Consider the following 19,664-nt stretch of genomic DNA (forward strand, 5'->3'; position numbering starts at 1 on the left):
AAATGACTGCTTTCTAACTCAATTTGTCAGGGAACCAACCAGAGAGAGCACATGTATTGACTTGATCTTTTCAAATGACCACGATAGAGTCAGGGGGACAGTAGTTAGAGAACCAATGGTAAATTGTGATCACAATATGGTTAGCTTGAGGCATTCTTTCAAAAAACAAGGTCCAAGTCTAAAACAATGGTCTGCAATTTTAGAAAAGCAAACCTTGAAGGTATGAGACGGCACTTAGAAGAGGTAGACTGGAGCACACTGGATACAGAGTTAGTTGAAAATGGATGGGTATATTTTAAGAATATACTACTTGAGGCTCAGGAGCAATTTGTACCAAAACATTGAAGGAACAAAAAACACTGGCCAAAATGGTTTAATAGAGGTATGCAAAAAAATATAAAGAGGAAGAAAATGTTGTATAGCGCATACAAAAGGGATGGTGACGAAACAAAATACATACAATATGTTGAGCTGCAAAGAGATCTTAAGAAAGGGATCAGGAAAGCAAAGAGGGAAAGAAACAAAGAGGGGAAGAAACATAGCTCTTGGAGCTAAAACCAATGCAAAGAGCTTTTTTCAATATTACAACAGCAAGCAGTCAATAAAGGAGGAGGTGAAACAGATAAAGGGCAAAAATTTAGGTATCTTGGAAAACGAACAAGATGTGGCAAATATTCTAAATGAGTATTTCACAGAGGTTTTTACAAAAGAAAAAACAGATGACATGCCACAGGTTGACAATCAGTCCAGTCAAACCCTAAGAGAGATCAGGATAAATGAGGAGGAGGTACTAAAGGGACTAGCAGAATTAAAAACAAACAAATCACCTGGGCCAGATGGGATATTTCCAACAGTACTTAAAGAAATGAGGGAAAGTATTTATAGGCCACTAACTCGATTATTCCAAATGACACTTAGAACAGGGGATGTGCCAACTGACTGGAAGACAGCAAATGTCATACCAATCCACAAGAAAGGGGACAAAACTGAGCCAGGAAATTACAGACCAATCAGTCTCACCTGCATCACCTGTAAAATGTTGGAAAAAATGATTAGACAGAAAATAGAGGAGCATCTCAATGAAAACCATATTCTTGGAGATAGTCAACATGGGTTTAGACGAGGCAGATCATGTCTTACTAATTTATTAGAATTTTTTGAACATGCAACTGCAGCTGTAGATCACGTGAAAGCATATGATATGATATACTTAGATTTCCAAAAAGCTTTTGATAAGGTTCCACACCAAAGACTGATCCTCAAATTGGAAGCTGTACGCATTCAGGGTAATGTAAGTAGATGGATTATGAACTGGTTGATGTATAGGAAACAGAGGGTGTCAATTAGAGGAGTCACTTCTAACTGGAGTGAGGTTGTTAGTGGAGTTCCACAGGGATAAGTACTAGGGCCTTTGCTTTTTCTAATCTATATTAATGATCTGAACTCTGGGATAGTTAGCAAACTTGTCAAATTTGCAGATGATACTAAAATAGGTGGCTCAGCAGATACAATCTTGGCAGCACAAGCTATTCAGAGGGACTTAGATAATATTCAGTTGTGGGCTGACACCTGGCAAATGAAATCAATGTGGACAAGTGCAAGGTAATACATGCAGGTAACAAAAATGTCCACTATAATTACACTATGGGAGGTACAGATCTAGATGAAGTAACGCATGAGAAAGACCTAGGAGTCTATGTGGACTCCTCACTTTCTCCATCCAAGCAATGTGGGGAAGCAATAAAAAAGGCAAACAGAATGCTAGGGTATATTGTCAAAAGTGTAGAATTTAAAACAAGGGAAGTAATGTTAAAAGTGTACAATGCACTAGTTAGACCTCATCTGGAATCCTGTGTACAGTTCTGGGCACCACACTTCAAGAAGGATATTGCTGCTTTAGAGGCAGTTCAGAGGAGAGCAACCAGACTTATTCCAGGTCTGAAGGGGAAATCCTACTCGGAGAGACTGAGGGAACTGAACCTTTTCACCCTGGAACAGAGGAGACTATGTGGGGACTTGATTCAAGTCTTCAAAATCATGAAAGGCATCGACCACATCAAACCAGAGGAGCTTTTCCAGATCAGCAGGGACACACGCACCCGGGGACACAAATGGAAATTGGGCTTCAAGGCATTCAAAACGGAAAACAGGAGACACTTCTTTACACAGAGAGTAGTCACAATCTGGAATAAACTACCCAGCGATGTGGTTGAAGCTGAAAGTTTGGAAACATTTAAAAATAGTCTGGATAGGATTCTTGGATCACTTAGATATTAATGAACACCAAATGAGCACGATGGGTCGAATGGCCCTCTCTCGTTTGTAAACTTTCTTATGTTCTTTTTATGTTCTTAAGGGGCAGTAGGCACTCGCACAACGCATGTTAGGAATTCAATTAAAATATAAATAATCATTTTGTGCCTTCTTAGAATTCAGTTGGAATCTTATATTTTGATTACTAAATCAAAACCAACTGTAATGCTATATATTGCTGGACAAAATATATATAGTATATTTCTAAATAAATACAATATCATGGGTAATATTCACACATTCCTTTTGTTTTGTTTAAGGAAATATCTTAAAAATGGCTCAGTGTATAAACCTAAATGATTGCATATTATTTTCAGGTGAGTGTATATCACAAATTTCCCATAAGGGCATCAAAAAATAACCACTTGGTCTGAAAAAGGAAAAGATGATGTTCTATCATTTTCTTACTTCTTCAGAAATGCGTATAGCAATCACATTTTTAAGGATTAAAACAAACATTTGTTTGCTTCTCTCTGACATGGCAGTATTGCAGTTTTGAGTTTTGAATTTCTGTAGATTAGGGAAGTTTCTTAGCTCAAATGACAAATGACATACATATTTTAAAAAGCGAAGAGGCCATCGGGTTTCTAAAAGGCTTAAATCAAATTATTTTACATCATTTTAGTATTGATTATCTAATGAATGTGTCATTACCTAATAGATCTGCAAACATCAAACTTCAGTTTCATCTTTAACTGTGTAATTTCTCCAAAGATTTGTAAGGCTAAAGCATTGATGCTGTAGACAATCATGTTATAGATTTAGAGATGGAAATGGAAGATTGTTTGGGTTTTTAATTCTTGCTGGGGGATAAAAAATACCATGTGGTAGACAGGTTCCTATTTAGATCGAACTGGGCACTGATGACATGAAGAGGTTGGATCTGTCTCTGCAGAAGCTCATTTTAGTCCTTTTTAGAAGTTCTCAGATGATTTTGTCCTCTTCTTTTCACTGTCCAACCTTTTGAGAAGTCAGTGACTAATAGGGTTTCCTGCTGGGCCTGGGCTTTGATCCTCCTTCTGTTTGTTTCTTTCCAGGGCCAAGATAGAAGTTAAAGTGTTGTATGATTAAAAAAAAAAAAACACTCCCTCTCCCCGCATGACTATGTTGGGTGCCATTTGGGATGGGTCGACAGGATGAAAAATCTGCATGTGAAAACAAATATCCAGAGAGAGACTGCTGAATTCAACAGGGTTGTGTGAGGGAGAAAGATGGATTACTGCAGTATATTCCAACCCTTTGCTAGTTTCACAGGACTAACAACACTGGCCACAGACTGCGCTCTGAGCTGTTATGCCTTTCTGAGTAACTTATCACTTCTGTAGATCCAGTGTATTGCTAAAATGAATTTTCTCCCTGTTATTCGGATGAAAAGTGTAATCCTGATAATTACAAGACCCTTCAATTAAGGGGGCGAATTAGAGTCTTGTATTGATATGTTAACAGTCACCAAACATGCAAAGTGGAACAAATGGTCTTCTCTTCTTTGTTTTATAGTGTCATGTCCCAGCTGTGTGTTTCCACAGTTGTCATAGATTGCGCAGAAATTTCGTAGTTTGGTGAAATGTATCCAGTAGACACAGCCCTTCACATCATTATGAAAAAGAAGAAAGCAATTAATAAAAATCATGTCCAATATTAGAGCTCATGTACAGTTAATTACCATGAATTTACTCAGTAGACTCTGGATTGGGTACTCAGATCACACATTCAAACCTCTCACAATCCATCTTCAGTCTGGCACACGTTAGATAGTGCTGAGTCAGGGAAAGGCTTTTGGATGTTATTTAAATTTTGCTTTTAAAATTCTGGGTAGACAGCCAATATTTTCTTTTAAGCAATGATTCAATGTATAGCCACTGATGGACTGTATAGCCTTCCAGCATTTATTAATGTATTTATTTTTGCTTCTTTGCTTGTCTCTTACAGCTGATTAAATTATAGCTCTATGCTTAAAAGGACCAAGACCATAGTAGACAGACTGTCAAAATCCCAATATTTCACAACAGGCAAGCTGTCTAAAGCTGCTTTGATGGTAGACAGTTCAACCCAGGACGACTTCAGCAGTTTGGGGCATTATATTTTATTTTTTTGTTTACACAAATAAAAGAAAAAAGGTATTTAAATGTGGGGCCATATAAGCAGCAGCCACATCTGCCCATAAGGGTTGAATTTAAGTACCACGGAGAGCTACTCCGGGTTTTTTATTTTTAAATCCTTTCAGACTACCAAATCTGGAATAGGAGTCTATGCGTCATCGGGTCACATTTTTAAGGCATTTTTTTGTTATTAAATGCATGATAGCAATGTATTACATTTTTCTAATTCCTGGCTCTTCTAAAAATCAGCAGCATTTGCTTGCCAAAAGCTTAGTGGAGTCAATTTGAAGTCCTTCGAAGTGTCCAACAGACATGATTAAAGCCAAACCAAACAGTAGCTGAGTTGTTTTGCTTGGAGTTTTTCAGAGAGGGTTGCGCTGTAACCAACACAAAGTCAAATAAAAAGAACCAGATGAAATCCTGGCTGTTTTCAGTTGCAGTTGATGTTGGCGTTCACTTTAACTTCTTGAAGAAAATATCAAATTACCAGATTGGACTGTTGTTGATGACCTTACTTTTACCATGGTTATTTGCATGCTTGTGTTTCATTTGTACAGTAGTTTTACAGTCTTCACTGTTTCACCTAGCTGTCACTCCTGAAGACTTGATATTCTTTCCATGTGCTTCACTGGATTGTGAAAATACGTTGATTAACCTGTAATATCACACAGTCATAAGGTATTATCATGGCTTCTTGTTGTAAAGCATGGTTAAATTATAGAATAAAACAAATTCAATGGAAAATTGTTACTGGGCTAATATGATGAAATGAGGAATGATATTTACTGAATTGAAAGTAATATTGAAGGAGCCTCATTTTTTAAGTTATGTGCTTCGTCGTGTATTCTGTGTTCCAGGAATGTGAACCTTGACTTTTTGGACAAAAGAGCTATATTATGGGAGTGACAGAATATATTGGATAGTTGTCAGGAATTATTTTAATTGACTGCCTGTTTTAAGGGGGTAGCAGTCAAACCCTTAACAACAGCAATAAAACCAATAATTTATTATAATACAAATTTACCTACAATGAAGTCACGATACACTTAAAAGGTTCTTGTGTCAGTGTAAGTTATCCTCAAACTGCTTTTGAAAATCACAAAAGCTGCTGTCCTATCAGATGCTTTTGTTTCCATTTTATCAATCACTTCTTCACTTGCCAAATTCCTGGGGAGTGAGGAACAGTTCTGGGAAAGTGGGATGGCGAGAGCTGGTGGAACAGAGGGAAACAGACTGGGAAAAACTTTTGACGGGAGCCTAGGATTCAGGGACAACCCTCACATTGAGAAACAGCTGGGAGGAACTTGGAACAGAGGAAGCATGGGAGTCCCATTTTGAGTTATCAGGGAGCTACAAATAGACACTTGAAAACACAGGCGGAAAGCCTATAGAGCTGGTGACAGTGAAGAAGGGTGAGAAAATAAAGGCCAACATGTATCAAGGGCAGAGGATAGGCCCTTGAGACAGAAACTGCACTGTATGGCCTTCAGTCCAAATCAGTCACTTGGTACTCCGTGTACTTAAAGACTTGTAATGCTTTAATGGCCTTGATTTCTACATGCATTACATTGCAAGCTAATTCAGAAAACAGGATGTATCGTGCTGTGTAACCTAATTGTAACCTAGTTTGGAGTTAAAATGACATGGATCGATTCATATTAAATACCATTTTAATTGTGCATTTCCCTGAAGAGTAGGAGAGTAGTCAGAATTCGATGTCTTTAAGTGAAAAACTTTACATAACTGAAATTAAAATGAGGGTGTAATTGAGCACTTGATTACTTATAATTGTGCTGTAAACTTTAAATGAAAATGCTAGATCACTATACAGTTCTTTGGTATAATTTATTCTTCAATGTCAAGTAATTATGGAAAGTTGTAGACAAAAAAAAAAACATTATTATATGGAAAGACAAAAACATTATCATTTTTTTCTTTGCTTAGAAGTAACACAACAACTTATTATAATACAAATAGAGTTCAATCCAACCACAATACCAAGAACAAGGATTAAAAGAATCTTGAGTATGTTCTGTTTCTGTGTAACTTTGACCAAGCCTTGCGTAGGAGATACAATGCACTTTCATGCTCCAATTTTTCTTATCTCTAGGGGTTCTTCTTAACATAAAATGTAGTGTTTTTATTTTATTTTATAAAACTATTTAACTATTTGTCATGTCACTATGCAGTTTGTCTAATATGTTGGCATTAAGAACAACTTCCATTATCATAATGTTTCTTAGCACTTACAGTATCACATAATTATTTGTTATACATACAATTACCTTTCAAACAGCTGGGTAAAGTATTGCTGGGTAAAGCAGCAATCTCAGTAAGGTACTCTGCTCAAGGGTAAAACAGCAGTGTCCCCCACCTGGGATTGAACCTACAACCTTGTGCTTAGGAGTCTGGAGTCTACTACTCCCCCTATTAATTCTTCTTTATGTGTTCCAAAGGCTATCTCGGGTGCAATAAACATACTGATACAAACATACCAGGAGAGCTCACAGAATTCTCACCATAATTAATATAGAATGAAACCACAAAGACCATTGTTGTTTCTACTGCTGCTAATAGTGGATGTTTAGGATACTCAGTTAAGTTATAACATAATAATTTTTTGATTACCATATACAGTAAGAATTGTGCTGTCAATTTGAGAACATTGAACCAATATAATCATATGTTAAAAGTGTTCTCTAGTATCAAACATTTGATGAGAACATGTTAGGTGTTTTGATTTGCTCAGTCCAACAAAACAATCTAGGATGTTGTACATTGCTGTTTTGAGCGCATACAAAATAGACTAAAGCAGCTGCAATACCAACAGTCTCAAGTGTCCCTGTCTGTATTAGTTATGGCTAGTAGCATTTTAATCTTTTAAGGCGCAAAAATAAATATTACCTGAGAAATATAATCTTCCTGTGTATAAATGCTGGCTTCTAGTAACACTATTTTTGTACAGTAAATATATTTGTGTAAATATTATTTTATTGTATAGTGATAAAAATGTGTTTTGCATGTTTTCATCAACATGGTAACTGGACCCTTCTATAGGTTATTTGCTTTATAACAGAAAGTCTGATAAGTGATTTGGACAGACAGGATTCCTTGTACAACAATGTATAATCATTCTTTCCAATCAGCACATCATAAACTAATATTACATATTCAAAGTGCACTTCATGCTGGTTGAGGGAAGTAGGTTTATCAGTATAATGAGTTATTCTCGGCCATGAAAATTGTGCATGAACCTGTGGTGTTGTTTAGAGGGAGTGTGTGCATTGAAGTGGCATTACTTGATGCAAACGACTGGATTCATTTCTACTTTGAACAAGCAATCAAGACATTCAACATTTGTTTTCCTGCTACTTTGGGATCTGCTCTTTCTCAGGTCTTGCTGGCAGGAATTCCTCAGCGAAGTTTGTAAAAGGACATTTTTTTGTTTTGTTAGTCCTTAGTCCATTTATGTAAAGGACCTTCATTTTAAACTTTCAAAGCTTTCAAAGAAGAAGTGAAGATCACAGAAGTGGAGAACAACTGTAGTTTCTTTGTTGGCATTTTAGGAATTGTATTTAATTTCCTCTCTTTGCAGTCAACTGACTTTTTTCACTGCACAAATAGACAACATTCAACTGAATTAAAGTGAAGCAGAGATTGCCGTCACAAAACTAAGCTCCCTTCAGTTAAAAAAGGTCTCAGATCAGGCTGGTGGGACAGGGTTTAGTAGAAACATCTTGTGTTTCTCTGTCTCTCCTTCAATGACTTGCTCATTCTCAGCGTTTTGCTGCAGCCGCATTCTCTGTCCTGAGCCAAACTCTCATCAATGAAAGTGATGGCAGCCTCCTCTGATTGGCTGAAACAGTGCACAGTGAAAACCCTGGGAAGGGTGGAGAAGGCAGGGCTTTTCTTTTTCCTTTTTTTCTCACAGCTGAATTCCTGTGCAGACAGTGAGTGTGTGAGAGAGAGAGAGAGAGAGAGAGAGAGAGAGAGGCCAAAACACAAACGGCATCCACCACAGCAGCAGCATAAAAAAAGAGAGAAACAAAGAGAAACAAAAAGCAAGCAGGACAGCGTGAGCAAGTGCTGTGTAGCCTGCTCTGAAACAGCACTGGGAGTGAGAAATCCCCTGCAATCAACCAGGGAGAGAAAACCTGACAGATTGAAAGAGAGACGAGAGAGAGAGCATGGACAGCTCCAGATCTATACAACACGAGATCACTTCTCTGAAAGGTACTCCCTTATTTATCTTTATGCTCTGAGCTTTCAATAGCACTGAGTTTTATTTTTGCTCTGTTTTGTTTTGGGTTGTATTTTTTTTGTTCCTCAGTCCAATGCAAAGGTACAGAGCAGCCTAAGGATAAGAAGTTAGAATAAGTCAGAGGAAGGATTTTTCACTTCCCAACGTGAGCTTGCTTTTCTCAGTTCGCCTAAACCATTTGCTCCTTTCATTCCACCGAGACAAAAAAGAAGGAAAGCTTTTGTATTTGGTAGCATAGCAGGAGGTCTGGGGTGGGGTGTCAGTCTATCTTATTGTTCCTAAGTTGCTGAGAGGGAACCTAGTTATTATTTTTTTGCACTTGCTCGTTTCTGACTGCTGGGAGCTGGCTGTTTTTTTTATGAGGCTTATACTGCTGCAGTATTCCTCTGCACCGTGTCTGCAATATGCTGCATCACAGCAGTATACTCCAACCTTGGCCAGTCACACAGGGGCTAGAACTGAGCTTATACCACTGCAAACCTCCTGTGAGCAAATGTGGGGCGAAAATCAGCACTCTCTCAGGGAGCATGTACTTTTGTAAATATGATAGTAGGTTGTCACCACCTCCCCTGCCTTGTAGAGGAGGAGTAACCTTTCTCCAATAACAAAGCCCAAAATCAATTCATTATTGCCTACTGTGCAGTATAACACCTGGCTCTATATTTACCATGCAAACCCATCAGGCAAATTCTTTGGAATGATTTGGCTCCCTGCAGCTTTTCAGGCCATATCCTATCATCACGGGTACAATAAGATGGAAATCAAATGTTTTCACATTACACAGATGCATGTTGTGAAGCGGAAACCGCCCACTTTTCTTGTCCTGATGGACTTGCGATTATCTTGTACAGTATGTAGCTCCTGTTTGGCACATTTATGTTGCAGCAAAATAAATACAAGAAAGTAAGCTAAGTTCTTCACACTTAATAATAGGGATTTGTATTTTAGCCCATGTATTTGTGAAATATGGCAACTGCAAGAAAACTCTTGTGATCGTAAGTATCATCCCTTGGTTTTATTTTATGCTCTAGAAGGATCACTGGCAAAGCATAAGACAAAAAACATGGAAATCAACTATCTGGTGTAGAAATCTGCATGCTGTCTTTACTGGAACTGTATGAAATCTGTTCTGACATGATACAGAACTGATTACAGGGTATTTTGAATCAAAACTGGTTCTCCCAAACTATAACTCCAGAACTGTAAGATGGGTACTATGCATACAATGCCCCAACAACCTTTGATTAGTCTTGTTCTGCAAAAGGCCACGCTGAGTATAAAAACATTTGTAGAATATAAAAAAAAACCAGTAGAGCTGTGGAGTAAAAGCAGAATGTTTCTAAATAGAGAGGCTAATGGCAGGGCTACATTTGCAAGTTGTCATTCTGTAGGCCCTGTGTTGACTCATGATGGATCAATGGTTATTGGCGTTCTGTTGAGGGCCTAGATTACATTTCTCCAGTATATGTAAAGAGGTCTTTATCCACCCTCGAGCTTTGAGGTCTCCAGAGGGTGTGAAAATCAGTCCCTGCACAGATTTCTTACAGAAACTAAAGCCAACGCAACATGAACAGTGCACCCTCTGTGTTGTGCTAACTGATTGTGCCATTTAAAAATGAGCAGCCTTAATGCAGAGTTCACGTATGCGACACATCCTCAAACAAAATAAAGGGCAGACCAAAACATTGCAGCGCCTGCATTGGCTCTGCCTTGTGTATTGTCCATACAGATGCTCATTTTTATGCCACAGGGAAAGGAAGGGTTATGAGAGCTAACCATTTCCACTGTTCAGGGGTTTTAATTGTTAATGTGCTGTAAGTGACCTAGATGAAGGGAGTGTGTTTCTTAATCCCACCTACATATGAATTTCAGAACTTTGCTTATCAGTGTACTGATTTCACTTCCAGCTGTCCACTGCTCTGATGGGCTCACCCATGTTCAAAGATCACAGTTGATGACAAAAGGAATGCTTTGAATGTCTAATCAGCAAAGCAGGTAGTTACAATGTGCAAATCACATCAGACAAATTGTGTAAAAATGGCACACTATGGCATTATTTTCAATGCCATACAAAGATCTTGTTTGAAAGGTAATGCAGCCATTGATAACCTAAAATAAACATTACCCTGTGTGATCCTTTGACTGTTCTGTCTTTATTTGCCTTCAAGCCTCTGGATAATCTCATTTTGGAGCCCTTGTTTGGGAATTTACATTGAGTTTTGGCTTGAATTTGGAAAGGGAGTGTTAGTCTACATATATTGTCAATAGCAACCAGCTAGGTGCACTGTCACACTACCATGCTGAGTCATTTAAATGGATGTGGATACAATTATATTATCAGTAGTCTGTTTCTATTGTCTAGCGACCTAGAGGAGCAAAACACCACTGCTGGATCTACAGTACCATACGTACATGAAGAGTTTTGTTAAGATTGAACACAGACTTGCCTTCAGTCAATTGCTTCATTAATGGTAACTCATCGGGTCTCCAATATGCAGAATCAATAAAATAATATTGTGTCTCCACATTAATTCGCATTTGATTTCAGTTTTGCAGCAATTGGATATATTACAGCAGAGGGTCTGGGAGAATCAGAACAGAAATGAGAGGGCCATAATGTGTCTTTTCATCACATTAGGGTGACCTTTCTCTGAGTTGAAAGCATCAACCCTGTTATTTTGATTTGTTTGTATGTTTTGCTTTGTTGCTTTACTTGTATTAACTCAGTTGATGACCTGGTGATTTATTTTAAACAGGCTGAAGCTGTGACCTAGAACTGCATCTTAATTTAAAATATTTCCATCCACCTACGACTCAAATGAAGTGAGCATAAAATGTTTTTCTTACTCACAGAAATCAAGATTGACATTTGTGTCGAAGCATGACAGTTAAAACATGTTCAGGCCCATTTTAAAAGTGACCTTTCAAATCCTTTTTTGAAATTATTTTTTGTAACAAAACTAGTCATTAAGCAGAATGTACTTAGAAGTTCAGTTTTGCTCATAAATTAGCCTTCTCCAGGTTTATCTACAAAAGATTTAAAAGATGCTGACAATTTGCTGAAGCCTTTAAGTGATTAAACTCTGGTTGGCACAGGCAATATTTTGTAACATATTACCTTTATCACATGAGCTGGCGTCTTGCTCAGCAAAAGCACACTCGAACAATCAATAAGTGAAAAAAAGAGACTGCCAGAGAGTCGTAAAATTCTTTAGTTGTCAATAATGTAATGAGCATCTTTTACGGTATGAAAGCAAACCCGCTTTGAGCTTCTCTGTCTGTGATTTTGATTTAAATCCAATGCATGCTGTCTATGTCCATTACTGCAATGCAGCACCATAAAAAGGGCGAGGCAAGCTAGACATCACAGGGGAAGAAAGCCAAAGAAGTTGTTTCTCACTTTAGCTTAATGGATAAACTGTGCTGTACTGACTGTAAACTGGACAAGCTGATTGTCCAAGTTTCCAGCAACAAGGTACTATTACAGTACCTAGAAGTGATGAGTGACTTTAAACAAATTAAGGATACTAATATAATATACAGTTTTCCAACAGCACTCTTGTATACAGCAGCATCATTTAAGTTTGTCCGTGGCTGAATCCTTCTGCACCAAACTGAGATTTATTTTATGTGAAATAAGGGTAGATGACTCTCAATGATATCAGCAGGCACTTTAAATAATTTTGTCAGAAAGCAAAGTTAATAAAATAAAGTTGGCTAGGGATCTGAGAGATCCTTAGTCCTCATTGGCAGTGAAAATTTAAAAAGGGTGGAGGATCCATTGAACCTTCTTAAAATAGGGTTAAAACCTGTACTTGCAGTGTAATAATTGACAGCTGTCTAGAGGACTACAGTTCAATAATCTTACACACTGTGCAGTCTCGGTGCAGTTGTATTCATAAATATATATATATACACACACACACACACATACATGTATTGTACAGTAGTCTAAAGGTTTGGACTGTGTAAATATTAAAGAGACGGGGCGTTGTGCACTTACAATGCCACCAGAATAACAAAGAGAGCAGAACTACACACCCAACAGCCATTAAACTCCTGGGTTGATCTTTCCACGGTCTCCCATCAGAGGAATTCCATTACCTTATCAGGATATCAGCTATACTTTTTTTGTGCTAACAATATACATTCATCTTTTGCATTTAAAATACTTCAGATGTGTAGTATTAAGCTTTTTCTTCTTCTCTTTGTGGTCCAGTATCACCAGGTAGAGCATCAAGCACCATTAAAGGCTCATGGTTATTACAAATGGTTCATTGTTCATTTTAAATGAGTTCTGCTTCTATTGGCAAAACAACATTTTAAGGTGGTTATTGTTTTTATTCCCAGCTTTAATTTTTACACTTTTTTATGATTTCTGGGCTATTCAAGGGGGTTGTACTGTATCTTTATTGCAGTATTTGTCAAACTTGTTCCTGTGTTTTTTCTCACACTATGACTGCATTGTTATACTGTACTTATATCTGTACTGTACACTATGAAACATTTTACATTTCTTTGTGAGTTTATGATGCAGTTGTTTTTTAGATTAGATCAGAGCAGCAAGGAAGACCTTTTTCAAGCAGTGTGACATTCTTATAAAATATATAGCTCATATTAATATAATTAACATTTGTGTGACCGTGTAGAATGCATTGTGTTCCTTCTTAGTCCTTCTTAGACAATGGAGCTGACTGATTTTTATATTTTGCTATTAATAAAATAAATATATACAATACAAATTCAAAACATGCTCATCCCACATCCTTGAAAATCTTTCATGAGGATATATGATAAACGATGCACGCATTTGAGATTCTAGGAGAATATTCTGAACATGCATTGGTAGCTTGGTGGTTTTCAAAAAAGGTTTTGCTCCAGAGTTTGCTCCTCATTTTCTGAAAGTACAGAAAAGAGAAATTAAGCCAATGGTGGGTGTTCACTTAAATGTAGCTTTGGAGAAGTGATTACAGTTGATCTGTGGTTAGAAAAGTGGAGCAAATGCTACACTTAGAAACAATCCTATGAAGGTAATATTGTAAATGTGTTACAAGGCATGGATATTATAATATAGTGGATATTAGGTATTCAAATAGGCTGCAATATTAGTACCAGTATTTGGAATACATGTGAACAAGAATGTACAGATCGGCATAATTCATTTAATATGCTTTATTGATTGATTAAAACAATGACAGTGTAATAGGCATTCTTAAAGCACCATGCCAGATTTTAAGCAATTATAAGACTAAAATCTGGATAAACACATATTCCAAGTGTTACTTTTAAAATAAATACATAAATAAAATTAAATTGAAAGTGACTGTGGGGGAACGGATGAGACATGCCTATGAGTGTGTAACATATAGCAAGTGTAATGCTGGGTTGAAAGAACCATTGGATAATAATTTAAAACAGAGTTGCATCAACCTCCACACTGAGCTGCACTTCACCAAATGAGAGCTGTGTCTTGACCTAAATTCTCAGACTACAGAAGAGCATTCTTCTATGGTGCAGGGCCCCTTTAATGGCTTCTATTGATAGTATAAAAGGATTTTCAATAACAAGATTCAGTTGTATTGGCATCCATAACTCTTTATTAAACTGAGAGTTACCCTATTATAGTGTAAATCTAAGAAAAAGATTTACACATATCCTCTGACACATTTTACACTGGTCACTTGGACAATAAAGAGTGTATGCATAAATAATTTTCCACTCCATTTACTTTTCTTTTTTATTAGGGAAACAAAAGGAATCTATGCATTCAGAGATTTAAGACTGAAAATTAGGTCTGGCTCATTAAGGAAGGAAGGCTACTTCAGTCATGGAAAGTTTTGAACAGAAGATGAGAGTCCCCCATCTGCATAAAATTTTATTTATGAGGATTTCCAAGAAACTGTAACTATATATAGAAACCCATATGAATACATGAAGGGCATTCAGACATTTACTGGTCATTTTCCTTTGTCCAAGAGAACTCACAGTCAGCAACACAAACACATTTCTCAAACTTACAGAGAAATGTAAACCTTTAACCTTGAACCACAAATTCAGCACACATCTAGTTATACAATAATTAATCAGTTACTAAATAAACAAAGTATGTTTTTTATTGAATTAAGATATCCCCTGTGCACTAAGAAAACTCAGTCTGAATGTGCAAATACCCCAGCAACATGAATAATGAGCATTGCACAAAATGTGTTGGGATCTATTCTTAACAAGTTTAGAGAAACAATATAGTTGGCAAGCATGTGAATGAAATAGCTGGTGAAATGTCCATCACATCACTGCAGAGAGGAATGGCTCAGCTCACTTTTTTGATCTATGGCTGAGTGGTGGTGGCGAAAGTGTATAAACAGGAAATGGAGGGCTTTCCTTTATGTGTAAGTAAGATGAGCAAGGAGACACATGAGCCAATAAAGCTGTATCATAAATTAAAGGCTTTATATAAGACACTGGTGATTTAAACTGGTTACACCCCTTGCAATGTTTGGGTATACTTCACGATGTTTTTATAAAAAGCTTTACTTTACGCACATTTTACTTTTCGTCAGAGGGCTTCCTTAGGGTCTGCTGGTCTTTTTACAGCATTGGTTTTTGGGGTGGAGATATGACCAAACAATCAATGCTATCCTGGATACTTCAGTAGCTCCTACTTCAGAGGCTGTCTGTGGAAGCAGGTGGGGTTTGCGATGGGCTGAAGTTCTGTTTTCTGCCCCCTGCAGGAAACAGGCAAATTCTAAAATCATCTGGAGTGAGGGAACCCTTCCAGCACTTCTGAAGTGTGGATGTGTGCAAGAGGTTATTCCTTTTGAAGATATCGTCAGAGCTAAGGAAAGGAGAAAACAAAGTCAGGAAGGAACAGAAACAGGAAGAAGTTTTTGAATAGATGTAGGCTTCAGAAAGAATGGTGCTTCTACTTTGTTGGTGGCTATATCAGCTTGAAGGCAGATCTCAGAAAGCATGACCAATTTTTAGAAGGAACTCGTGTAAAGGAAAATAAGGACCTGCTGGACCTGTTTCTTGGTGGTCAAACAAAGGAGGACCAGAAACTCCCAAACCAGTGCTGCAGTATGTGTCAGGGAGTATTGTGCTTTAGGAGGTTTTGTCTATCAGATACGATGTGAAGCCAATATCCTGTCCACATTATGGACATGAAATGTTGATCTTGTGTTAAATAAATACAAATACTGTGTTTTGCTGCATATTATGTATAAATACTTTTTCTTTCTTCCTACCCAGCACCTTATAAGACTTTTGAGTGTGAAATATTATTCTTTGTCAGACATTAAAATTCCCAAAGCACTCTCTTCAAGAGCAGGTTATAAAAAACTGTATGTTGTTTTTCTTTATGTTGCATAATGTTTATATATGTTCCCTACATGTCTATATGCATAGTTATGCTTATAAAGTAGCATAATTAAAAAATCAAACCCAGTTTAATAGTCAATCAATCATTAGCATGTAAAATTAGTCACTTAGATTATTGTATTTACTGCTTTTCTTCAGTGTGTATCTCAATTAAAGCTGTGTATTTTAAACTCAACTGAAGCCTTCACCACTCTTTTCTTATTGTGTAAAAACAGAACTCCCCCTTAATTGTAGACACATCCACAATGGCTTACCACATAGTTATTTATTTTTGTGATTGTATTCTTCAGACTTTCAGGGAAATAAAGATGTCTCTGGCATGTGTATGTACCCCAGATAAAGAATTGGTAAACTTAATCTGACTGCTACACAGAATTTTAATGAAGTGTCTGATATACTTTCATTTCTAACAATTAACGTTGTATTGAGAATAATTTTAAAATAAATAATACACAAATTTGAATGTGTAATGTTGAAATCTTGCTTATGTATTTCCTTTTTGCTTCTATCTTCTGTATGTTAAATTAGAGCACCTTTATTTTAAATGTTATTAAGGACACAATAATTAAAATGCTTATGGTATATTACAAATATATGATCTATGTTTAATAAAAAACTACACAATTAGGAGATTTCCAAGTGCAAACAGTTTGACTTCTCTCCTGTAGGAGACGTCCCAAGTTAAGGATAGACTTCGTACAGGATCTATTCCAATAAAAGCACACGTTTCTGGAGGCCAGCCAAGTACTTTAAGGCATTGTTTTTACTCACTCTCAGAGAAGCCAAGCTGAGCAATATGTTTATCTTCCTTTGGTCATATTAAGGATGTGGGTGACAGGAAACTATCTTTTGACTTTGGAAAGGTTATAGGGAATTCCTGATTACAGTACAATATTGGAGTACCCTTTTCCGTGAGACGGCAGTGCACTGCGTTTTAACTTGTTCATTTAAACATAATTGAAGCAGTGATTTTAGCTGGAGCAGGACTTCACTTTAACAAGAAAATCCATCATATCCCCCATTTAACTGTAAAATAAGGAAGTCATAATGAAATAATCTCAGCACAATGTTTACACCTAGTATTACCACAAGTGCTGGATATCTTAGCTAGCCACACTCAGAGATTGAATCTCCTAATGGCACTTAAAAATGTTTATGTCAGGCAGAACTGGTGGACTTTATTATACTAGTAAAACCACAGTGTTATAGCCACCACTATTGTGTACACGGGGGTTCAGAGTTGGGCAGGGTTCTGTGACTGCTGGAGAGGGTTTATATTCACAATAGGCATAGGGGCAAGGGTTGCAAAGTTGTGAAGGGGAGCAGAGAAGGGATAAAGTTAGTCAGTATCTAGTTCTGATGTCAGGTTGACATTTGTTTCCAGCTAAAAAGTAATTTTTAACATAAACCTTACTTTAAATTGCTTAAATTGTACTACATATGGACCTCCAACTCAACTCAAGTATAACTTAATCCTTCAGTGATTATTTTGTCTTGGTGTAATAATGTACACTACCTGTCAAAAGTTTTACAACACCTCCATTTTTCCAGTTTTTATTGAAATGTACGCAGTTTAATGTCTCAGTGTAGATTAAAAATAAATAATGGAATTGTTTTGTTTTACAAAATTTAATCCCTTAAACTGACAAACCCCTCTGGTACCCTTAAAAGGCACCAAATCCGTGTGCTCCTCTTTAATCCCATGTGTACTCTTTACTACTGTGTTGTTTGCCAAGTGTTCCCCATGACAATAACAATGTGAAACATTCTTTGATGTGAACATTTTGGATTTTATACCCCCGCATTTGGAAATGGGGGGGTGGGGGGATGCTTGGTCTGAGTAGGAATAAAAAATCTCTGAAAATATTGACAATTATGACATATTCTGGAACTAGACAGTCTACTAATCAAAACAAGACCATCCACGTTTTGGTAGAAGCAACACACACCTGTAGAGAGATCAAAATGTCAATATTGTACTAATACACAATGATTTCTCTGTGTTTGATAGAACATCAAATAATATATACTGGATTAATCATTAGGTTGTTCTGAACAAAACACACCTATTTGCAAGGAAATCCGATTGAAACTGAGTGATCTATGGCCGTCTGAATGACACACCCCCACATTCTCTGTGTTTGAGAATGAAACGCGCTGGTAGCCAAGAGAACAAGCTTTCAAATGATGTGCGCATTATAGGAATACAGTGTAACTGCTGTGCACAGGGGCTGTGTGTAACACTGACAAATAATGCTTAAGAGGGTGTAGTAACTCGGTATATAACTCTGAAATATACATTATTTTTCAGTTTTCGGTAACCTCAACTTTTTTCTTAACCTCTGTCAGTTTACAGCTTACCTTTGTACCATTTCAGGTTATTCACTGGACTTGAACTGCTTAAATTTCAATAAAAACTAGAAAAATGGGGGTGTTCTAAAACTTTTGACCGATATGTCTTATGATTAAGTGGCTGATATGAAATTAGCTTCCTCAGTGGGAAGATGAATGTTGTCTGTCTGTTTTTTACGTTTTCCCACTATGCAGAAAAATAAACTTTAAATAAATAATCCCACTGACCCAATGTGTACATTTCTAGGTTCATGACTTCAGGCACAGTTCATCACAATGCCATGTTGCCTACAGGCTGTTTCAACTTCAACCTGAGATGGTGCTGGTGTTTCAAATCTTCACTCAGTCATGATGAAATGCATATTTTTGTTAGCAGTCATTTATTAGCAACATTAATTGATACATTTTATGTATAGCATACTTACATACATATCAATAGCACACAGCTGCTTTTGGAGGGGCTTTGTTTTCTACAGTTATTAATTCATATGATTACTATATTCTAGGTAAGTCACATATGCATATAAAGCTACCAAGATAATTATTTCTATCTGTCTATTAAAGAGGCTCTATTTACCACGATAAGTGATAATAAGCCTCTTGGAGAATAAAAGTGTAACAGCTGATCAATGTGAGATCGAGGGCACTGTAAATACTGAAGAACACATCCTGATCGTGAAGAGCAGATGATCTCATGAGTGCTGATGAGTTTTTCTGCCAGTCTGAAAAGTGAGCTCCTGTACAATGCTATTCTCCATCTTAAACAGTTAAATGACTCGATAATTAGATGAGTTTATCATTATAGTCACAAAGTTTTCTTTAGCAGATGCACTTGTCAACGCTCCTAGAAATAAACAATCCACAACACGTCTGCTCTGTAGGATAGTTATTTCCTATACAGAGCTTAACAAATCCTTCACACATTGTTGGAGGCCCACTCCTTGTGTGTCACAGTGGGCAGTTTTTGGCAAGGTTATTACTTTATACACTGATGTGTTTTTCACAGTGTCACTCCACAACCACTGTTAATTCTGCTGGGAAATAAAAATATTCCTGCCTTTTTTCTTGGGGGGGGGGGGGGGAAGGGGAAAACAATTAACTATACTGAAAGGATGGGAAAACAAACTTAGAGATGCCTGAGAATCATCATGATTCATCTGATTGTTCTACGAGTATGTGAAGCCAAACACAGAAGCTAAAACTGGATATTTCAGGGAATTTAAGTCTCATTTAATTATGTTGATGGAACAAAAGGAATAGCA

The 19,664-nt window shown here is 37.0% G+C and overlaps 1 protein-coding gene and 1 long non-coding RNA gene across 3 annotated transcripts in view; both read left to right on the plus strand.

The window, feature by feature from the left end:
- Positions 1-16,528, plus strand: part of LOC136760562 (uncharacterized) — a 52,688-nt gene extending 36,160 nt beyond the window's left edge. The window contains exons 1-2 of one of the 2 annotated variants that reach the window (XR_010820216.1): positions 8,392-8,645; positions 15,405-16,528. This is a non-coding gene — a long non-coding RNA (uncharacterized LOC136760562). Of the gene's footprint in view, positions 1-8,391; positions 8,646-15,404 lie in introns of those variants that run through there. The other variant, XR_010820217.1, reaches the window with a different exon arrangement.
- LOC136759576 (plectin) overlaps positions 1-19,664 on the plus strand; it is a 348,280-nt gene that overhangs the window by 88,974 nt on the left and 239,642 nt on the right. The gene's annotated exons all lie outside the window — the stretch shown is intronic.

This window comes from Amia ocellicauda, chromosome 10 (genome assembly GCF_036373705.1).
Source record: "Amia ocellicauda isolate fAmiCal2 chromosome 10, fAmiCal2.hap1, whole genome shotgun sequence".
Taxonomy (NCBI): Eukaryota; Metazoa; Chordata; class Actinopteri; order Amiiformes; family Amiidae; genus Amia; species Amia ocellicauda.